The 21,322-nt window shown below is 39.6% G+C and overlaps 1 protein-coding gene across 32 annotated transcripts in view; it reads right to left on the reverse strand.

Moving 5' to 3' along the window:
* The window catches only part of LOC308188017 (uncharacterized protein), a 625,739-nt gene extending 612,766 nt beyond the window's left edge, over positions 1 to 12,973 (reverse strand). For 22 of the 32 annotated variants that reach the window (XR_013945068.1, XR_013945069.1, XR_013945075.1 and 19 more), the window contains exons 1-2: positions 10,784 to 11,023; positions 10,048 to 10,701 (exon numbers count right to left, since the gene is read on the reverse strand). The gene's annotated coding sequence lies outside the window, so the exon portion shown is untranslated. The other 10 variants (XR_013945086.1, XR_013945089.1, XR_013945096.1 and 7 more) reach the window with 7 other exon arrangements.
* Positions 12,974 to 21,322: the final 8,349 nt, after the last annotated feature.

A 21,322-nucleotide genomic window follows, 5' to 3' on the forward strand; every position in this document is an offset into this window, starting at 1 on the left:
CTGTTTTGACTGGCATGTAGCTCACAGCACACCTCTGCTCCTCCCCTGAGGAGGAGTAGCTCTATAAAATTTGTGACTGGAATTCACGCAATCTCACAACTGATTCAGTGGATTGTTTTTGTGAATGTGATAGATCATTTCCTTGCAAGCAGGAAACATTCATGCTATCAGTGCAAGCCATATTGACAGAGCTCTAGACAGAGTCACTGGCTGCTGGCCAAAGCAGGTGATCACCTCTCAATGCTCAAGTAGAGCTTGCATCAAAAAGAAGAGCAATAAAAAGCTTGCTCAGAAGCCACTAACAGCAAATGACAAGTGGTGCTGTAAAGGGTCCAGGTATTATTAAACTCATGCAAGGGAATAGTTACAAAACTGCAAGCATTCATTAAAGTTTTTAGTGTCATATTAATGCCAAATATTCAGTTTTTCTTTCTCCTACCAAATACGTTGTTCCATAAAACATATATAAAACTCTTCTGCCCTTATAAGAATAAAGTAGACTTTGAAAAAAAGTCTAGATTACCTGTGCAGAGGATTGGACAGTCCAGAGGAGGGTCACAATGCTGTTTCTAACACTGCAGTACAACAAACGTCAGTAAACTCTTGAAAAAAAATCTCATTTTTAAAATAAAAAAGCCTCAAAGCATAAAAGTTCTCCTCTGTTTAGTCAGATACTTACTTCTCTCATTTACACAAAAACATTCTTGTCAAGCATATGGTCTGCACTTCTTAAAACTTTATCTCCAGATGTGGTGCTTCCAATCTGCTGTCAGTAATCTCCAAAGGAAGACTTAGAAATTAATTCTTATGCAGGATCCTAGTTCAGAAAAGCCTTTGGTTTTTATATTAGGAACACGAGAAGCCTCCCAGCTCCCTTTTTGTTTTTGGAAGAAAGACAATTCCCCCTTACAGAAAACCATTAGGTTATGGTGTGCAAGGAGAACTGCTGGGCTGAAATATAGTTCAGATTATCCTCTGTTCAAATCAATAGTCATTCTCCTGCAGTGTCAATCCCACAGTTATCTTGAGAATATTCAAAAAACTTGAGGAAACGTTTTGTCACAAAACATTTTGTTAAGAGCCAAAACATTTTTAAAATAAGGTATTTCTTTTATATGAGAAAAATGGAACTTGGACAGCATTTAAATATTTTGTTTACTTTAATATCAAGGAAGTGTATTGCAGCTTTCACAGTATTTTCTTCCACAATTTTAGTTGTGAACAAGAAAAATTAAAACAAGAGTGAAAAGGCATCACTTAGTTTCAACTCCACCAACAGAAATGTTTGTGATCTCAGACTGAAATTTGGAAGGATAGATGATTACTTGATGTTTCAAAATTCAGATCAACTTTCCAACAGCATCATGAAAAGCAAAAACTTCCTGAACAAACTCTGATCCAAAAACTTATCTAGAAGACAGTTCTGATACCCATCACAGTCTTAAAAAATATAAAAGCATCTGATTGTAAGTGGATAAACTGAGCACCAGAACAGACAAATCCAAATAGAAGCCTATATAGTCCAATATTTAGTTGTGAACAATAAGTACTTTGTGTCCCACTTCTAAGCAGTCTTGACAATTAAACCTGAACATCAGGCTCATCCCCATTAAAGTGCCATAGCAATTTCAGGATGAATGTGAAGGAGCTAAGTGATCCAAGGCCAGTTTTTAAAGGTCAAGTGCCTGTTGCTGAAATAGTACACTTGTCAGCAGCCTCAGCTGATGCAAAAGATTGCACCAGCACTGCAATTTGACTGCTACCCATCAGTACTAGTATGGCTCTCAAGAATAGTGCTGAAGTACATTAATAGGGCAATGTGGAATAAATATTATTAAAATATGAAGTTGTATTTCTGCCAAAGCAATTCACAGGCACTCAAGCAAACCAATCACACTTCTTTGCATGCAGAAGTTTTCTATGAACTGCTAAGGAACATCCCCATGACTATTCTCATAGAGTAGCATCTAATGGAATAACAATGGTCAAAAACATCCTCTTTGATGCAAAGGACATTTTAAATCATACCGAGAAGTTGTAGTATCACACATTGCCAGAATTTTTTCCAGTTGCAAACATCCAAACACTTTACAATGAGTACTTATTTCGAGTTGTTATCCAGTTTCACCAGAAGAAACAAAACCACCTCAGTACCACAAAGGCGTTGGGTAATTTGCTCAAGAATATTCAAGGTCAGGCAAGAACAGCTCAGCACCAGTAGCGTGGACAGACTCCTGCTCATCTGATTTACAGTTCCCCATCCCAACAAATGGGCCAGTAGCACCTCTCTGGAGCGACAGCACATGTTAGCCTGTCCATTAAGGGCTGCCTCTCCACACAAGATAGCAAGATCTACATACACTCCAGCAAACACATCCACACAGTAGTGAGAGGATGGCTGCATCATTCTTGCTAAGCAAGACCCCACTGAAGTGAGTGATGCTAATATCTCATCTTTTCTAAAAGGCTAGGCTACATATTTAAAGTATTTGGAAGTGTAAATACTGCCTGTGCATTTTATGACACAATAAAAAGTGGTTTAATGCAGCAATAAAAACTCAAATATGCCTTGGCAAAGTTATTTTAAACACAGTTCTAAAGCTGATAGCTACTAAGTTTTAGACAGATAATTTCTGAAAGGCCTTGGCACAATACCATTTAAAATGAAAGTAAAATATTCTGCATATCAAGGCTTGCTAAATAAATCTCAAAGTTTTTATGGCACTAATGAGTGAGCATGAGCAGATTGGGACTGTTCAGTAATTCAAATTAAAGCTATATATATTGTAGATTAAAAAAAGGAAAAAAAAGAAAACAGAACATTTCATATTCCTTAGTCCTAAAACCTTTTCCTGACCTATCTGGAGGTAACAGGGCTGCAAATGGGGAATTCTTTGGGTTCAGACAAGAATATTCAAAACAGTAAAATAGAGCACAAGCAAGATTAAAGCATTTGCAGAACTAGAAGCACCACACACTAACCACACACTATATCCTGCCCACCAAAACCTTACAGCTGAAGAGATGAAGTCACACAGTAAATTAAACTTGACTCACAATGGTCAGTGCTTCATAATGACTAACCTTCAGTGGTGTACCTGAGCAATCTCTCACCCACTATGAAGAGGAGGGTTTCACCTCCACCATTTCCAAACCATCAGGGTGGAAGACCCACGGCCACCCCAACCCAAATTCACAGCATTAGCTATGGCCTGCAACAAGCAAGGGGGGCCAGCCTTTCACTGCAGGCATCAGGTACATCCCCAAGGTGAGGGGACATGCCAGCAGTGTTGCCAGCAAACATGCTGCAGACACAGCTGGAGCACATCCCAACCTGTCTGGGCAAACATCTATGCAAGATCTGCCTCCAGGGAGGCCATGGAAGTTTTGGCAAAAGTAAAAGCACAAGCTTGATGTGGAGAACTTGTGAGAATTAAAACAACATTTCTTCCCAGTCTGCCTACTCAGCTCAGGAGCTGGGTTTGCAAAGCTTTGATTTTCACACAGTTTATTCCAAATGGATGCTTTTCTTTTCAACAGAAATGAGTCAGGCATTGCTCTCAAAGGTGGTTGGTCTAACAGGATTGTGGTGTCCATTTGGGGCAGTAGTTGCCTTGTCTGGTACCAACAGCCCTAAAGTATGTGACTCTCCCCACAAAGAGCCCTACTCCCCGCCTTACAGCAGCCGCTGCAGCACAGGGCAGGAAAGAGGAAGACATTTTCTTCTAAGCCATCACAGTCCACTCCAGGACTGCTAGACCTACAGGTCACGAGCCACAAAGGATCCTTACTTTAAACACATACAGTACGTACAATAGAGCAGGGTAGGTTCGACCTTTGTCAAGTAGCTCAGTTTGACTTTGAGAAACGCAATTGAATAGAAGATAATACACTGAAAAGTTGCAGTTTTTCCACTGTCCATTATTTGCACCATGATTTGAACTTCTATTTGCCTTTGAAGTTGTTTTTTTTTAAATAAGGAAATATTAAAAGGTGCTTATCTCATGTTAGTCAGAATTATTTGGGTGTTCTGTCAGAGAAGCCTGGTACAGCCTGCTCCTGTTACAGCAAAACAAAAATGAACATACACAACATCACCAAATCATATGCAAGTAATTTGCAGAAACAGTACTTAGCATTCTGATTTAGATACTGTGGACCCCTCTTGTTAATTAAAAAGACTAGGTGAATGATTTAAACAAATTTCAGAAGAAATATGAACATACCTAAGCCTTTGTTCATAATAAGAGCTGAAATTTCTGGAGACTCATAAAAAGCTAACTCTGGTCAAACATAGGCTTGTGCATGCACACACAAGCACTGAGCTTTCCACTTTCTCCTATATTTCCCACGTTTAACAAGCAGTAAATATGTCAGAATAATTTTGAAAAATAACGCCTGCATCAATAGACAATTTTCTACTCCATACCACCTTCATTATGAAAGTGCATTATTCAGAGCAAGAATTCTGGAAACACTTTTTGAAGTTATCATAGATATAAGGTGATAAAAGTAATAAGGAATAAAATTGTTGTCAGCCAAAAATATTTTGACAAAGTTCATTTTGTGCTTGACTTTTTAAAATGACATTTAGTCTGACTTAGAGTTTATAAAATAAAAAATAAAAATAGCCTCAAGTGCTTTTTTGCACTCTACATAAACACCTTTAGCCACACAATTATTTAACACCTGAATGTGAAAGAATGTCTGCTTTGAAGACACCACTCAAAAATAAGGTTAATGCTAAGGAAGAACAAATAAGGGTTACTTATTCACAGTAATGCAGCTGGAACTGGCTCACTGCTGATCTTCCTGATGTGCACAGGGGACTGTTGCTCTGCCCATACATATCCACAAAGATGCCTGTACCAAGAACCCAGCCAAACATACCTTAAGAACTTAGCTACCCAGGAAAGTAAATGCAAGTCAGCTGAAGGCATGGAGTTAAAGCCAGGAACTTGGAGCATCATTGGATGCAAGTTACAACTAAGAGGGAATACTGAGATGGTATTTAAGACATTTTAAGGCAATATATCCTGACTTCAGAGTAGACTGATCTACCTTCTGTTTTTAAAGCAAGGTATGTGAATAGCAGCAAGAGAACAAAACAGCAAAGCCAGCTTTCCACAAAGTGCAAGCCTTCAATTTGTTTCAATGATACATAAATACTCACATATGATACATATGAATACTCACAATGATACATAAATACTCACATTTAAACTTCATCAGGAGAAAAACAATAAAGATATTGGAACACTTCACAATTCAGGAGGAACAGATTGTTTCATCTTGAGGCAGCACAAGTTCTTTCCAAGACCAAAGACCGAAAAAAAAAACCAAACAATTTTGGGAGCTAAACACTCAGAAATCTTCATGGTACTCCAGAACACTCTCAGTACTAGCACCTCTCATTACTGTGCTAGGTCTAGGTTCTTTTCCTAAAAACAGGGTTAGAAAAATTATAATCCCAATGCAATTTCCTGCTGGTAGCTCCAGCAGGTCACACCTCAGCACAGCATCAGCAGTTGTCTTTTCAATCCAAGACAGCAGCAGCATGAATTAGTGACTAGACAAAGTGTCATTTAGTTTAAAATGTTTAGTTTTTTTTAAAAAAAAGCAGTGTCATTTAGTTTAAGAAAAAAATCACAGCCAAGAAATTTATATCTTGAAAGTAAAGAGAACAAAACGTGCACAATCATCAAATATGTATCAATTACATGGGACCTTGGGCATGGATGGAAACAACTTGATCCAGCTCTGTTCATACATCACCCTCACAAGAAATTCCTAAACTCATTCCCAAGTCATTTTATTTCATTCTTACATCTCTTGATGCTCAGCTTCTTCACCTATGCCTACAGAAAATTGTCTAGAGAAATCCTTGTCGTGAACAAAGAAGAAAGTCAGTGTCATTTAACCTTTGAGGTTTCGCATTATTTAACCACCTCTGAGCACAAAGACATCTTTAAGGAATCCCTCTGAACCTTCCAGATTCTGTTCCTCACAGCAAAAGCAACCTGCACATACCAGAATATAACCTGAGTTTCTTCTCTTGAGAACTTAGAATTTCAAAAATAAACTAGCTATTTTTTGTCCAAAGCATCCTTAAATCAGCTTCAAGGAAGAAGTGAAGAAAAAATTCAAACTGCATGGTGCAAAGGCTGGCTTCTTCATAAGTTGCATTTAGTTCAACTTTTTGTTGACTAACTTAAAGTTCATACACCATATTGTGTGGAATGGGACTTCAGCATAAGGTACTGAAGTGGTACATAAATTTAAGGTTATGTATCAGCTGAAGCTCCTCAATGAACTTGGCTCCTCTACATGATTCTTTTAAGGCTATAAATATCACAGACTTCGACTTAAAAGAATTCCCACATCCCCCAAATAAAACATGGGGGCAAGAACATGACAAAAGTATAGAAACAATCCTGGCTAAGGGATTATTTTGCATTTTAAAAAAATGCTTTGATCAGTTTGGACTATTTTGGACTGTATATTTTACCTGCATAAAAACACAAAAATTAACCTGTCCATAACTGCACAGATGAAAGACAAGTTCTAATTAATGAAGCAATCTAAACAGCACTTGAACTACTGTTTTTACAATATAAGGCTTACATTTTTCCCCCCTTCCCTCCCAAAAGGCTACATAATCCTTACTTTCTCATCTGCAGGAATTTACAGGTGTTTAATTAGCAATAGTAAGCCTTAGTTTTTGCTCCCTGAATGCTATCAAAACATACTGAGAGCTACAATAAAAACATGAGAACAACAGACAATGTTAATTAAAAGTTTGAATATAAGGACTAGAAAGTTCAAAAAAGATTTTTCACTAGTTCATACCAAGATTTGGTGGCATGAATAATTATACATAAATCAGAATAACTTTCTATGCTTTGCTTCTTCAATTAAGAAAATAAGCCGCCCCACCATTTAACTGAACATTTATTCATAACCAGGGCTTCTACTATAGAATATCTCGTACATGTGATGTTAAAGTGATAAGATATACACAAAGGGACCAAAAAAGTTCCAACAATTTGTACTGTTGGGGCAGCATGTCATGCTCCCAATCTAAGTCCACCCTATGAATAAAGGTATTCTGGTGTAAAAAAAAAGTTTTCCAAGTATCCACTCTAGTTTAAAGACAAGTTCCTTCAATTTCAGCTTTCCATAAATACAAATGATTGAGTTTCACTCATGTCATCTGAAAGCAAATTTGAAGATTGCCTCCTCCAATATTCATACCAAAATAGCAGGTTTTATGTTAAAGGCCACTGTTTGACATAGTTAGAACATTTCCCTTCCCTCTCCTCCCTACCTCCTCCTTTCTCACTAAAGCCTCAGCACACAAGGACTTAATGTAAATAGGCAAGGATCTAACTATACTCTTTTCAGAAAAACATTATCACAAAGTTTTTGAAAATTTATTTGACAGTAACTAAAACTTAAAGCTATCTGTACATCTCAAATCCCAACATAGCATAATTTTCCTCTCAAGCAAGCTGTTAGCAACAACAGTAGAAGTGATGTTAAAGGGAAGTCAAGCAGACAAGACAAGAGACAAGTCAGAGACATCAGGATGCACACTAGTATAATAAGCACAGGTCTATTTTGCGTCAGCAGACTTGGAAACCTTGGAACTCCCCCATTCCAGTCCCTCCCACACATTGGATAACCCTATGACTGATATGGGGCAAAAGCATTACTTGGCACAGTATGCTTTCAGCCTTAGAAAAAAAGACTATGCTGTCACTGCCATTAGTTTTCTACCTAGTTTCCTTGAGACAGATTTGATAAAGCATCACTGGAGAGCACTCCTGACTTCAGTTACTGTGACTAGTCTGAGTAGTTTAGTGCTTTGTGCACCAGCACAGATTTAATACAGGCTCTGGGACAGTACTTCTTCCAACGTACAGTTGGCATGAGAGAAAAGGAAGAAGAGTAGTAGTAGTGATGTAGCTGTGACACTGTATGAATTGAGAGGGAAGACGAGCAAGAAAGGGTAATGGCTTCTATTTAATCCTAATTATATCCTGAAAAACTCATTCATAGAAGCCCTGGCCATCATATTATCCTGACCTAGATCCAGCACAGATTTCACAAGTGTTACTTGTGAGGTTCTGCCTCCAAAGGCATTATCCCAGAATCTGTGCTCTTTGCCTTCGCATCTCTGTCCAGCTTTGCAAAACACCAATTCCAAGCATACAGCCTTCTTGTACCATGTGAAAACATACTACATTTCAGTAATGTGAAACCCAGCAACACGTTCCATGGTAGCAACAAATACTTCCCTCCTGCAACAGCCTGAGATGTTTTACACATGCGCTTTCATCACATGCATCCCCTGCTCCCTGGAAAGAACTAAGCAACCACTAGACAAGCTGCTAACTCATACAGACCTATCTACAAAAGACAAGCAGTCAAAAGTCAGCACAACACTTCTCTCAGTCTCACTACTTTGAGAGAAGACTACAAGAGTCACATGAAGAAAATAAGATTCACATCTCTTTTTACTATGAGTATGTAGTATCTACTAAAGAATTTAGAGAGCTCTTGTTGCACGTTTGGATTTTCCCACTTTCTACCCCAAGGTAACCGCAGTGAAGAAAGTGGCTACCCACCACACAGATGAGCAGATCTCCTAAGAATGCAAGATACACATGCACATGAAATGTTTGTGGAACAGTTCAGTATAAAAAAAAATCCCTGCACTTTATCTTCTACTAGTCTGCAAGCGATTTAAAGACTTGCTTCTGAAAGGGTTATCAATAGGAGAAATGCAGCTCAGAAGCTGGATATCAAATAAACTGCTCAGTTTCCATCCATAGGTTTAAGAGAGATAAAATAATTGTGCAAATTCTGAACAGATAATAAATTTGAGAAAAGCACAGACTGCTTCTGGCTATTTTATGACCTAAAGGACAATAAACTCATTAGATTGCTCTTTACTAATAATATAATCAGTTAGAACTATAGATAGAAATAGGTATGAGTTGGGTTGTTTATCCCTCTCCCTCCTTCTAAATTATACTACACAGCTCTTTGTTCTGAAAGGTGGACATATGATGCAGCATACAAGGTGCATTTCAAGCAAAAAAAAGGCACAAAAATTCAAATTCAAAGAAGGGCACAAAAAATTCAAATTTAGAAATATATTCTGGAAGTCCCAGTCCCATGGAGACCTCAGACTTCTGACTAACATCATGAACCTATGTCAAAAACAAACACAACAGAAGACTCAAGTGACCTAAAGCATACAGGAATGCAACATAGCCTAGTCTAACAAGGACTAACTTTACATACATCTCTAAAAACAGAGCTACTCACAATACATTTTTTAATATCCAATATACATACTAACATGGATACTTACTATATAAAAAAATCCAATGTCACTACTATGTTATCAAGCATACTCTTAGTAATATAAGCACTACCACCACACAGATATCCTGCCTTTTCTGAAAGCGCATCTACCCCGACCAGCACAGAAACAACATTAGAAAGAGCACTGACTTCCAAACAAAAGATGGACTGTTCCTTTCCTTGAAGCAAGGTAGAAGAAACCTCATCAGCCTGAAAGAGAGGGAGTAATAAGTGCACCACAAATTCATCCAGCTCTAGCAGATGCACAGCTTGGCTAAGGCAACCAAGACCAGACATAGATATCTCTGGCATGCCAAGCCCAGAAAGTGTTTACAATAATATGTATATGTGAAAACAGAGAATTATTTTATTTTATTAAGACACACAGAACACTTGATTAGCTTCTGAATATTTGCCTTTAACCTTCTTTCCGTTCCTCCTAAACCTTATGCTGAGGGCTAAGATGATTTTCAGCACCTAGAAGTCGTAGCAGCCTTCAATGAGTAAACAATAGAGCAGCAGACTCTGCTCAAAGTGTTTTCCAAATACATTTGAAAGGTGCCAATAGAAGTTATTTCTGTGAAAATATATAGAAGCATTTAAACATGTGCAGCATATTGCTTTTACTAATAGAACTGTACTTTTAAAAGCAATAAAGCTCAGCACTCTTACCTTCCTTTAGTTGTATTAGAAGCAACTGTTTGAGGTTGACTGAAGCTCCTGTTAATGGAATTTGAAGGGAATGCATTTTCTCCACCTCCTCTTTAAGAAGCCTCTCATCCTGTTTCAACATACATCTCATACCTGAAACAGGCTAGGAGTTGCTCTCCTGCACACTGGTTAACTTATCACATGGGGAGTTATCTTTGCCTTAGCAGGGCTCTCCTCAATCTTGAGCTGGATTCAAATTACAATTCCAGTGCTGCTTCCAAACAAAGTCACTTATTTGGCAGAAAACAGAGCACACCAGCTTCTTCATCGTGTCCATTGGTGGTGCTTCTGTAGCAGCACTTCATAACAGTTGGAAAAACAGCCATTATTTGCTCCTAGGACATTAGGCAATTATATCCAGCTGATCCAGCTCTACATTTTAGTGCTTCAAACAGGTGTAGGGTTTTTTTCAATAGTTCAGCAGCCACAGACTTTACAGAAAGTTAACATATACATGAAAGAGCCATAGGAGATCCTCACCATTCTCATTAGAGGAGATTTTTTTCCCCCTCATTCTCTCACTGCACCCTGGCTGCATATCCCCTCTGGCAGGGCATCACAGGCTTGCCTTTGATATGATATCCTCTGCATTGCTTGAAGGCCTCACAAGGATATCTATGCACATAAAGGTATGAGCAAGAACAGGCTAGGCAGTAGCACCACGGAAAACTCACAGCAAGAAAGAAAGGAGGCTCACCAACCAAGGTCCAGTCCCATAGCATCTAAGTAATGAGGGTCCAGAGGTGACCAGCTCCAACTAATAGCCTATCTCATCAGGCAGACTCCTAGTGATGAGGCAGGTCCGAGGTCAATCTAGGAAATCAATCCACAGATCAACATTAAGATCAGGGCCAGCATTTACTAAGCAGGTCTGTAGTAAAGGTAAAGGTCAAGCCAGAAAACAGTCTTCAGGTTAAAAAACTCCACAGCCATAGAAACATACAGATCAACCCTCTCACCAGGAAGCTCAAAGAAGAAAAAAAGAAGAGAAGAGAGGGGACCCAGAGCTCGGCTTAAATAAAGCTTCTGGGCTCATATGTGTGGATGGAGAACCAGGTGAGACTGTTTAGAGTCATGAAGGCTTATTAGTGCTGTCAGGGCCTTAACAACATGTACCTGAGAGCAACTGCAAATTGCAGTTTCTCTCATAGGGCATATTAACACAGAGTGAGTTGTGATTACATCATTGAGATGGTTTTTAATTTCTTCTGTTAGCTGGGTGGTTTCCTTCCTCACCTATCTCCAACCAAGACCTGCCTCATCTATGTGTCTGAATAAGATAAAATCAAGGAAATACTTTATTTTTCTATGCTCTGGTATATTGTTTTGGTGACTTTATGATTCTATTTCCATTCTGAGAGACTTCTGAAAACTAACTACATAAATATTGCTCCCAGTGATGCACACACCATGCTCAATGGCTGCGGAGGTCATAGTAGGGCCTGTAGTATTTATTTTCTATTAATTTTACCCTACAAGGAATTTAAGCATCAAATTGCCATTCAGGTCTGTGTGAAACTTGTATGCCATTGCAAAGTCATTTTAGGGAGAAAACTTTGCTATTACATTACTTGGAATTGTGAAAGTAACAATAGAAAGGCGTAGAATCATTAAGGTTGGAAAAGACCTCCAGGATCATCTGGTCCAACCATTCCCCTACCACCAATGTCACCCACTAAACCATGTCCCTGAGTGCCAGGTCCAACCTCTCCTTGAACACCCCCAGGGATGGTGACTCCACCACTTCCCTGGGTGACCCATTCCCATGTCTGACTACTCTTTCTGAGAAGAAATGTCTCCTCATTTCTAATGTAAACCTCCCCTTGCACAACTTGAGCCCATTCCCTCTAGTCCTGTTTACCTATTTTATTAGCTAGTTGCCTGTGAGAACAGGCCAACCCCCAGCCCCCCGCTCCTTCCTTTCAGGTAGCTGTAGAGAGCAATAAGGTCTCCCCTGGGCCTCCTCTTCTCCAGACTAAATAACCCCAGTTCCCTCAGCCGCTCCTCACAGGACTTGTGGTCCAGGCCCTTCACCAGCTTTGTAGCCTTTCTCTGGATACGCTCCAAGGCCTCGATGTCCTTCTTGTAGTGGGGGGCCCAAAGCTGAACACAGCACTCGAGGTGCAGCCTCACCAGAGCAGAGTACAGGGGGGTGATCACCTCCCTGGTCCTGCTGGCTACACTATTCCTGATACAACCCAGGATGCCATTGGCCTTCTTGGCCACCAGGGCACACTGCCAGCTCCTGTTCAGGTGAGCATCAGTCAGTACCCCCAGATCCTTTTCCTCTGCACAGCTTTTGAGCCACTCTCCCCCAAGCCTGTAGCGCTGCATGGGGTTGTTGCAGCCAAAATGCAGGACCCGGCACTCAGCCATGCTGAACCTCATCCCATTGGCCTCTGCCCATTGACCCAGCCTGTCCAGGTCCCTCTGCAGGGACTTCCCACCCTCTGGCAGATCAACACTTCCTCCCAGCTTGGTGTCATCTGCAAACTTACTGAGGGTGCACTCGATTCCCTCATCCAAGTCAACAGTAAAGATATTAAAGAGGATGGGTCCCAACACTGACCTCTGGGGAACACCACTGGTGACTGGTCGCCAGCTGGATTTCATTCCGTTCACCACCACTCTGGGCCCAGCCATCCAGACAGTTATTAACCCAGCAAAGCGTGTACCTGTCCAAGCCATGGGCTGCCAGCTTCTCCAGGAGGATACGGTGGGACACCGTGTCAAAGGCCTTGCTGAAGTCAACAGGCTTTCCCTCATCCACCAGGCAGGTCACCTGGTCATAGAAGGAGATGAGGTTGGTAAGGCAGGACTTGACTTTCATGAACCCATGCTGACTGGGCCTGATCCCCCAGTTGTCCCACATATGCTGCATGATTGCATTCAAGATGACCTGTTCCATCACCTTTCCTGGCACTGAGGTCAGGCTGACAAGCCTGTAGTTTCCCAGGTCCTCCTTACCACCCTTCTTACAGATGGGCATCACATTAACAAGTCTCCAGTCATTCAGGATCTCTCTGGATGACCATGACTGCTGATAGATGATAGAAGGCAGCCCAGCAATCACATCCACCAACTCCTTCAGCACCCTCGGGTGGATCCCATCTGGCCCCGTGGAAGTGTGACAGTCCAGGTGGAGCAGCAGGTCTCTGTTTCCACCTGAACTGTAGAGGGGTTCTTCTTCTCCTCATCCCAGACTTTCAGGTCCGGAGGTTGAGTACCCCCGAGGATAAGTGGTCTGGCTAAAGACAGATGCAAAGAAGGCATTAAGAACCTCAACCTTAATAAACCTCAGCCAGATAAAAATCCTTCACCAGGGTTTTGAGCCTGTCCTACCATGGTTAAAGCTTCAGTATTTTACCCACGTGCTCTGTGCTGGTATGATCCATCATTTGCAGAAAGGAGTTACATGTTACACACAGATGGTTAATCAGGTGGTGACAAATGTCCCATCCTATCTTTCAGTAGTCCCATTTTCTCTAATCCATTGTCACTGTGAGCTTTGCATTTTTTTTATTTTTTTTTTCCCCGTGCAGGTTCCTCAGGTATCTTTTGGGGAAATCAACTGGACAATATGAGCAATTAGCATAGTGATGCAAAAGCTGATTGCACTAATTACTTGCTGGATAGCCAAGAAGGGAGGTTAAGAGACCAAGGCCACTTAATAAAGAAAGGACAGACAAAAACAGGTCTCTTAAGGTGTTAAAAGAAAGGGAACTCATACACGTACAGTGTAGCTGGTGGCTGAAGCCATTACGCTTATTTTTTTATCTGATTTTCAGGTAGCAGGTTTGGCAGTGTTCTTTGGCCTTCTGCCTGGTTTACAAAACCCACTGGCACCGTGACACTTCTCTATTTAAAGGAGAAAGAGCAATGTGTTTCTCATGCATGCACCAGTGGAGATGACCAGCTAGGAGTCACCTCTTCTTTCACTGAAAAATCCTATTCAATTGTCTGAGAAAAGGCTATGAGTCCATGAGGAGACTGTGCTTCAGTACAGCTCCCAGCAAGGGCCACTAAGCAATATGTAAACAGTGACTCCCAGTTGCAGCGGTCTGCAATTGGAAAAAAAAAAAGCAATTAAATGTCTTCCTGAGGTATAGAAATGTATTAATCCACTATTCCCCCCTCTACATGCAAGCAGACCGCATCATTCAAAAAGACAACAGCCAGAAGAAAAAATATGGTAATAGCTGGTTCTAAATAAATAAATAAAATAATAAATTGTAATAGTTTTCAGTTAACTGAAGCAAATGAGGCTAATTTGAAAAGGATAATACTAGTCATAAAAGTGAAATAGTTCAGAGAGAAGTTTTAAGCAAACAGAAGGTGAAAATCTAGAAGAGTTTGTGACTGATTTAAGGTTAAAGAGCTAATCTTGCAATTGCAGTTAGCAATCACAGTAATTGAGCTCTTGATAAGAGACCAGATGGTGATTACAACTTGCAAAAAACATCCAGTGAGACTGATTTCTAGAAGTTTGGGATTAATAATTAAACTGAAAAAGAAATAAATACAGAACATATCAAACAAAGTAATTTGTCTACTCTAAGTTGATATAGGGGATTGTCCAAAGTGTTTGATGCCAATGCCACTACAGAGAATGTAAAATAACATAATGACATAAACAGAACAGCTCAAATGTCTCCAAGAAAGAACTCAGAAACCTAGCACAAAGAGCTGCACACAATACACTCATAAGATAGTGAGTCCTAAGTCCCTTAAGACTGGGAACATAAAACTGTTTCCTATAAATGCTGTCAAGCAAGGAAGTGTTACAGTCCTTCTAAAGTGATGAAACCAAACCTGGATACCAGTGAATTATAACTCACAGGTTGAAGAATAGACTATCACTCAAGGTATATAAGGTGACTAGGACTCTGTCCACATGTGTAAAAGTTTAAGTCATTATATGATGCCCAGATGAGGTGAAACAGCCATAAATGATGTAATGACTTTGTCAAAACGGGTTTGACAAATAGTCTCCTTCCCTAAAAAGGGAAGATGTGTTTTTGTTTGTTTCTTTCTTTCTTTTGGAGGGGTTCATAATCTGCAATGTACGAATTATAAAATTCATGCAAAGTTTAAAAAGATTTAATAGCTACAGACACCACACTTCCTCTTTGACAAAAATCTAAGGAGCTGAGTTTAGACCTGCGATACATACACATCACTGGGCATTCTTTTCTTTCAGTTCAATCTCAAAAGGAGTGTGAATTGTAACTGTCAGGTCATCTTTCAAAGCTGAAGATACCTACAGAAAAAGTTACCAATGTTATCATCATAGTTTGATCAAATAATAATAATAATCATCATCATCATCATCATCATCATCATAAAAACTGAAGTAACAGGAATACTAAAAGGGGAAGGGGAGGGAAAGGGGAAGAGCAAGGTGGCTGGAGAATAACTAATGTCCTAGAGCAACACAGACACAGATATGTGAAAGCTTGAAGAACAGAACAACTGCCCTAGACAATTGCCATTTCCAATTCAGCCCCTCTGAAAGATTCTACAAATAAAGAGTTGCTTGTCAAATCCTATTTTCATTAGACACAGTTGTGCTACTCATACAATCTAATTTCAGGTATTCAAAGTGAGTATCTGGTCATAGATAGTTATTTAGGTTCCTTCTACAGTAAGTGAAGAAAATGAGGTACTCTGAGAGGATTTTTCTTTTCCATGTTGTTCTATGATAGTTAGCTAAGATAGAAATAATTGCTCTCTGGAGCAATTGATCTTCATTTTATCTCTATTGACTACAGACAAAGTCTAAACATTTACCTTTAATGAGATGCTTCATTTTTTGATGGCTAAAATTGGATAGGAAAACTCCCACTTGTTATGCCCAAGAAAGTAATCTTTGATCATGGGCCACAGTTTAATAGGTGGGAATTTTAGCAGTTTTCAGTGCAGTGTAAGTTAAAAGATAGCACCTTTGTCCCCTTCTCCCTACCACTCCTATTATCCTCAAGAGTACGGTGAAAAACATTAAAATACACGTTAGATGTATTTTAGAAGCACATGTTAGATAGGGAATGCAGATTCAGATTCTGATGTCTCTCCATCACTATTAAATTTTGGGATGGCACCAAAGAACACAGAGCAGCAACTAGCAGCTTGGATCAACTTCCTTTTGACAAGGAACTGTGAAGAGGACTTCTCTGAGGAGAATGCGCCAATGTACCAAGAAATCAGTGTGGTCATAATTAAGGATGGCACAGGTTTTAAGGTTTAACCCTGCAGTTTTAAGAGGTTGCCTCTCCATCTAAACAAGAAGGAATAGGTAAGACGTGAAATAAATACTGAAATAAAGTAGAATAAAGTACAACAGTACAACATAAAATGGAGATAAAGAGAATGCAGGTAGTCCTCTTATACAGTGGGACACCTAAAACTAAAAGTTGAGCTCCCAAGACAGGACAGGACAAAATTAAATGGAATTACAACCTCACAAATGGTGGTGTACTGAGTCAGAGCAGATCTCAAGGACCATCTTAAGGCCCTGGGTCATTAAGAAGCTACTTAGATGGCATTAATTATCATGTGTTTAAAATCCTGTTAAATTAAGGGAAATTGTTACTTGAAGTGATTTTTAATACTAGAAGGGAAAAGGAAAAAGGAGGGAACACTGCTTGTTAGAGGCTATAGAAAGACCAGATGCTGTATAAAATCATAGTATCATTTAGGTTTGAAAAGATCTCTAAGATCATCAAGTCCAACCATTAACCTAGCACTGTCAAGCCTACCACTAAACCTTGTCAATAAGTCCTACTTCTGCACGTCTTTTGAATACCTTCAGAGACGGTGATTCAACCAGTTCCCTGGGCAGCCTGTTCCAATGCTTCACAACCCTTTCAGTGAAGAAATTTCTCCTAATATCCAACCTAAACCTCCCCTGGTGCAGCTTGAGGCCATTTCCTCTTGCCTATCGCTTGTTGTGTGGGAGAGGAGAGCAATCCCCAATCCGCTACAGCCTCCTTTGAGGTAGTTGTAGAGAGTGATAAGGTCTCCCCTAAGCCTCCTTTTCTCTAGGCTGCATAACCCCAGTTCCCTCAACTGCTCCATGTAAGACTTGTTCTCTAGACCCTTCACCAGCTTCATTGCCCTTCCTTGGACATGCTCTAGCACCTCAAAGTCCTTCTTGTAGTGAGGGTACCAGGAGTGAACAGAGTATTCAAGGTGTAGCCTCATCAGAGCCAAGTACAGATTGCACAGATGTTTCCACTACACTTTGCTGACTAGGAAGATTCCAGTAAGACAGGGCTCTGTAGGCTCTGAGTAGTTGTTAAACAATGCATGCAAGGTTTAATTTACATCCAGTTGTGTAGGAAGGTCACCAGTTGTGAACACCAGTAAAATTAAAATGGGTGAATATTTGTTATTGTAAGTTTAATCATCTTCTGACCAGAACTCTCCCTGATGACTTTACTCACATAAAAAAAAAAAAAAAAAAGAAAAAAGTTGCTCTATTCTCAAGAGTCTAGTAAAGTTGAAGGACATTTTAAAAATAACTCACACAGTAGGCAGACCTTTAGCCTCTAACATTGCTTTATTAAATCACAAAATGATATATTCAGATAACATTAAGGTTCTGACCTTGGATGCACAAAAGTAAGGAAATTCAGAGGAAAGTTTGAACCTCTCTCTGTATCTAACATCAGACTTTTGCCTACTGTTTGCATTGAGGGCTTATGGCACCTACTGTAGCTACGAAAGATCTCCTGGTGGTTTGGTGACCCTTTCACAATTTGTAGGCACAATAGATTAAGGATATGACTTTAAACTGGACATGAATTATCTTGTGCTTCAAGGTTGAATTCAGATCTTTAGCCAAGTTTGGAGACTTTTTGAGTTCAAATGTTCCTGTGTTTTAAAGGCTTCAAGACAAAGCAAAGAAAGACCCCTTATCGACAGCATGCTGTGGTGGTTAATGTAGAAATACAAAGTCTTTATAACCAAGCTGTATGAAGATTGAAAAAGTCTCCTCTTGCCTGAGAATCAGCAGGAGAAATTTCAGGACACAAGAAGGGATTTTTCCTTAGGTTGCAAAAGATTCCAAAACTGGGGTTTAATATAAAATTACGGTTTAATCAACCATTCCATTATTCTCTAATGAACTAAATTGAAAAAGTCTCAATTAGATATATTTTCCTTCCAACACTTCATTGGAGGGGGATTATGAAGGAGTTAATTTCCTAATTTACAAACAAAAAAAAAGACACAATAATAATTATTATCCCTCATTTAAGAATGTAATTCAAAATGCTATCGCTAAGTATGCCATTACAGTGCATACATAATTTCTTTTGCAAAATTATGTTTATGCTAAGAAAAATTTAAAATTAAAAATGAAAAAGAAGAAAAACACCTTGAAGAGCTATTTCCTAAAATAGAAAGCAATGCAGAGTAACATAGGATAGTAGCATAGTCAGCAAGCTCTATGAGAGGGAGAATAACAACACTTTATTTCCTACGGCTCTGTATTCCCAATACCTTTGTGTTCCTCACACTCTAATTCCCTCCACCACAGGCACCTCTGTTTCACTCAATCTTTCGGCACTGCTTGAGCTCCCACCACGCTGCGCTCAGCTCCCACCGATCCTCACCTTTCTCCATGGGTCTCTCCAGAGGCCAAGGGAGAGAGTATGGGGTGATGAGTGCATGTGTCCTTGGTGAGCTTCATAGGCCACCTCCTGGCTGCGGGACCCAAGGGTCCCACAGGCTCCACATGCCCCCTAGCCAATGTATCTTGCAGGCCTTTGTGGCCTCTGCCTATCTGACAAATTTGATTGAAATTTAGCAAGAGATGACAGATTGAGAGTGGGAGGATTGATGACTGATACATACACAGTGATCCACCAATCTTCTCTTCCTTAGCAAACCAGATATTTAAGGTTTCTGAAAGAGGAAATCACACCCTGACTTGAGCTCCACACTACTTTGCTCTGCATTACTTAACTCTACATTACTTACCAAGCCATATGAGTACTCAGCAGGTGCCACCTTCTCTTTAAAAGTGTGTTCACACCTGGGGGCCTTCCATCTCTCCCAGCCCTGACACTACCCCACAACTACATGTGCAATAAGCTGCACATCTCGCCAGGTGAAGAAGTACCTTTGTTTCCCGCATAGTCCCCTCAGGGTAAATTGTGGAAAACTGCCCAGTGCCACAGACCACACCAGCGGAGACATTGGGAAAACAATATACAGTGATGAAAATAAGAGTTGCAACATTTTAAAGGGCTCTGCTTTAATCCCTGTTCATTTCCTAAATGATGCTGTTCTCATTAGTTCCACGTAATAACTACTTCTTAACTGTATTGTTGATTACCAATGCTAGACAGGTGCCATAGATTTTGTTCTAATTTTTTAACACAAGGTAATGTATTAAAAGGAAACAAAGCAAAACAAATCAAAAAAAAAAAAAAAAAGGAAAAACAACAACAACAACAATTCTAGGGATTCTAGAAAAAAATATTGCATTTTCAGCCTAACAGCTTTAATAAATTCTTCTTAGCTACAACAGGAAATGTTAGGTGATAGGGTTGTGTCTGTACATTTAATTTAGGCTCTTGCATGTAGGTTCTTCAAGATTTTAATTTTATGCTGTGTACCATTTCAGGTCTGTCTGGGATATTCGGAAATGTGTTTCTAATTGCTTTCTTCATGCAAAAGAGATGCCTTGGATTACCAACAGCAGACCTATTAATCATTAATCTAAGTGCATCTAGTCTTCTGCATATAATATTTATAAGTGTTTATATACCTCTGGCTAATGCTCACAATCAATGACTGCTTGACAAGGCACACAAGAGAGTTATCAAATGCCTAAATCTTTCCAGGAGATTTAGTCTATAGTTGACCTTTTTTCTAGACTACATTTGTGATAAAAGGATTTTTAAAAAGAAATTATTTTTTAAAACATCTACTCTCACGGGGAAATAAAAAACTCACTTACTACATATTTCACGTAGATCTGGGTGATTTTTTATTGCTGCCTTTCTGGCCTTTCAAATCATCATCAGTTTCTTAATGAGAAAATATGATTTCTCTCTTGTCTTTGTAGTTTCAGAAGGTATCACTATGAAATAAGCCTTATGCGGACTGTGAAATGTGTGGGGAAAAACCAATTACTATATTAGTTTAATTGTGACTCCCCACACCCTATGAGACCAAGCAGAAGTCTAATCAATTTGAAAATAGAGTCTATTCGCATTTTAAATAGTTCTGGTTGTTGGAAAAATACTATTTACATTCTAAAGAGTACATTCATCAGCTGCTGGTCAAACATCTAAGCATTCACTTTTTCCTTTACAGTCAAGCTCAAAAAACTGTTGTAATTCAGCAATAAGAACTACAGAGTCCTCTTTCATTTCAGTTGAGTTTTAATGTTGAGAAACAGAGCTGGTCAAATGATTTATTTTGTTTATTTATTTATTTTGCAAATAAACTGTGTGATGATATTCATCCTTTTTTTTTCTCCCTGCTTGCAAATCATCTGTGAACCAATGCAAATGCTGTGACTGTATATCTTATTTACCACCATTTCCAGAAACCTATTCCAGTCTTAGAAACATCTGCAACCTCCTTGCTTTGAATATGTATTATTTGTTCTTGCTGGTGTGCAACTGGTTGCATGACAGATACTAAGGTACAAACACTAAAATCAATCCATAAATAATTTTGCTTGCAAGAAAAGGAATGCTCCAACCATTTGCAGAAGACAAAACCTGTGTGAACAGTTATAAATGTGTGGGGAAAAGCTCCAAAACCCAGCTGTTTGGAATTCTCCACATAATACCTATACCTGACCTCTCCTCTCCTTTTTGCTATGTAAGAGTTGCTCCTCTTCCTACTGGTTTTAAGAAGCTTTAAGACCTTTGCTTTTCCTCATAGACCTCTGCCATTCAGACAGATTCCCACATTACTGAAGCACCAGGCTCTACGCATGGCAGAGTTGCAACATTGCTCTGGAAAGTGCTTGGTCTCATGTTTGTCTGCAGTCACCAGCCACAAATATGAAAAGCAACTTAAGGCTAGGAAGCTGACAATAGACATCTGTGGGCATCTCATGAGGAAAAGAAGGGAAATAAAACATTGGCCAATGGCTTCCTAGGGTGCATTAGAAAGAGTGTGGTTAGTAGGTCGAGAGAGGTTCTCCTCCCTCTCTACTCTGCCCTGGTGGGACCGCATCTGGAGTATTGCATCCAGTTCTGGGCCCCTCAGT

Source organism: Anser brachyrhynchus, assembly GCF_964034855.1.
Source record: "Anser brachyrhynchus genome assembly, chromosome: 1".
In the NCBI taxonomy this organism is placed as follows: Eukaryota; Metazoa; Chordata; class Aves; order Anseriformes; family Anatidae; genus Anser; species Anser brachyrhynchus.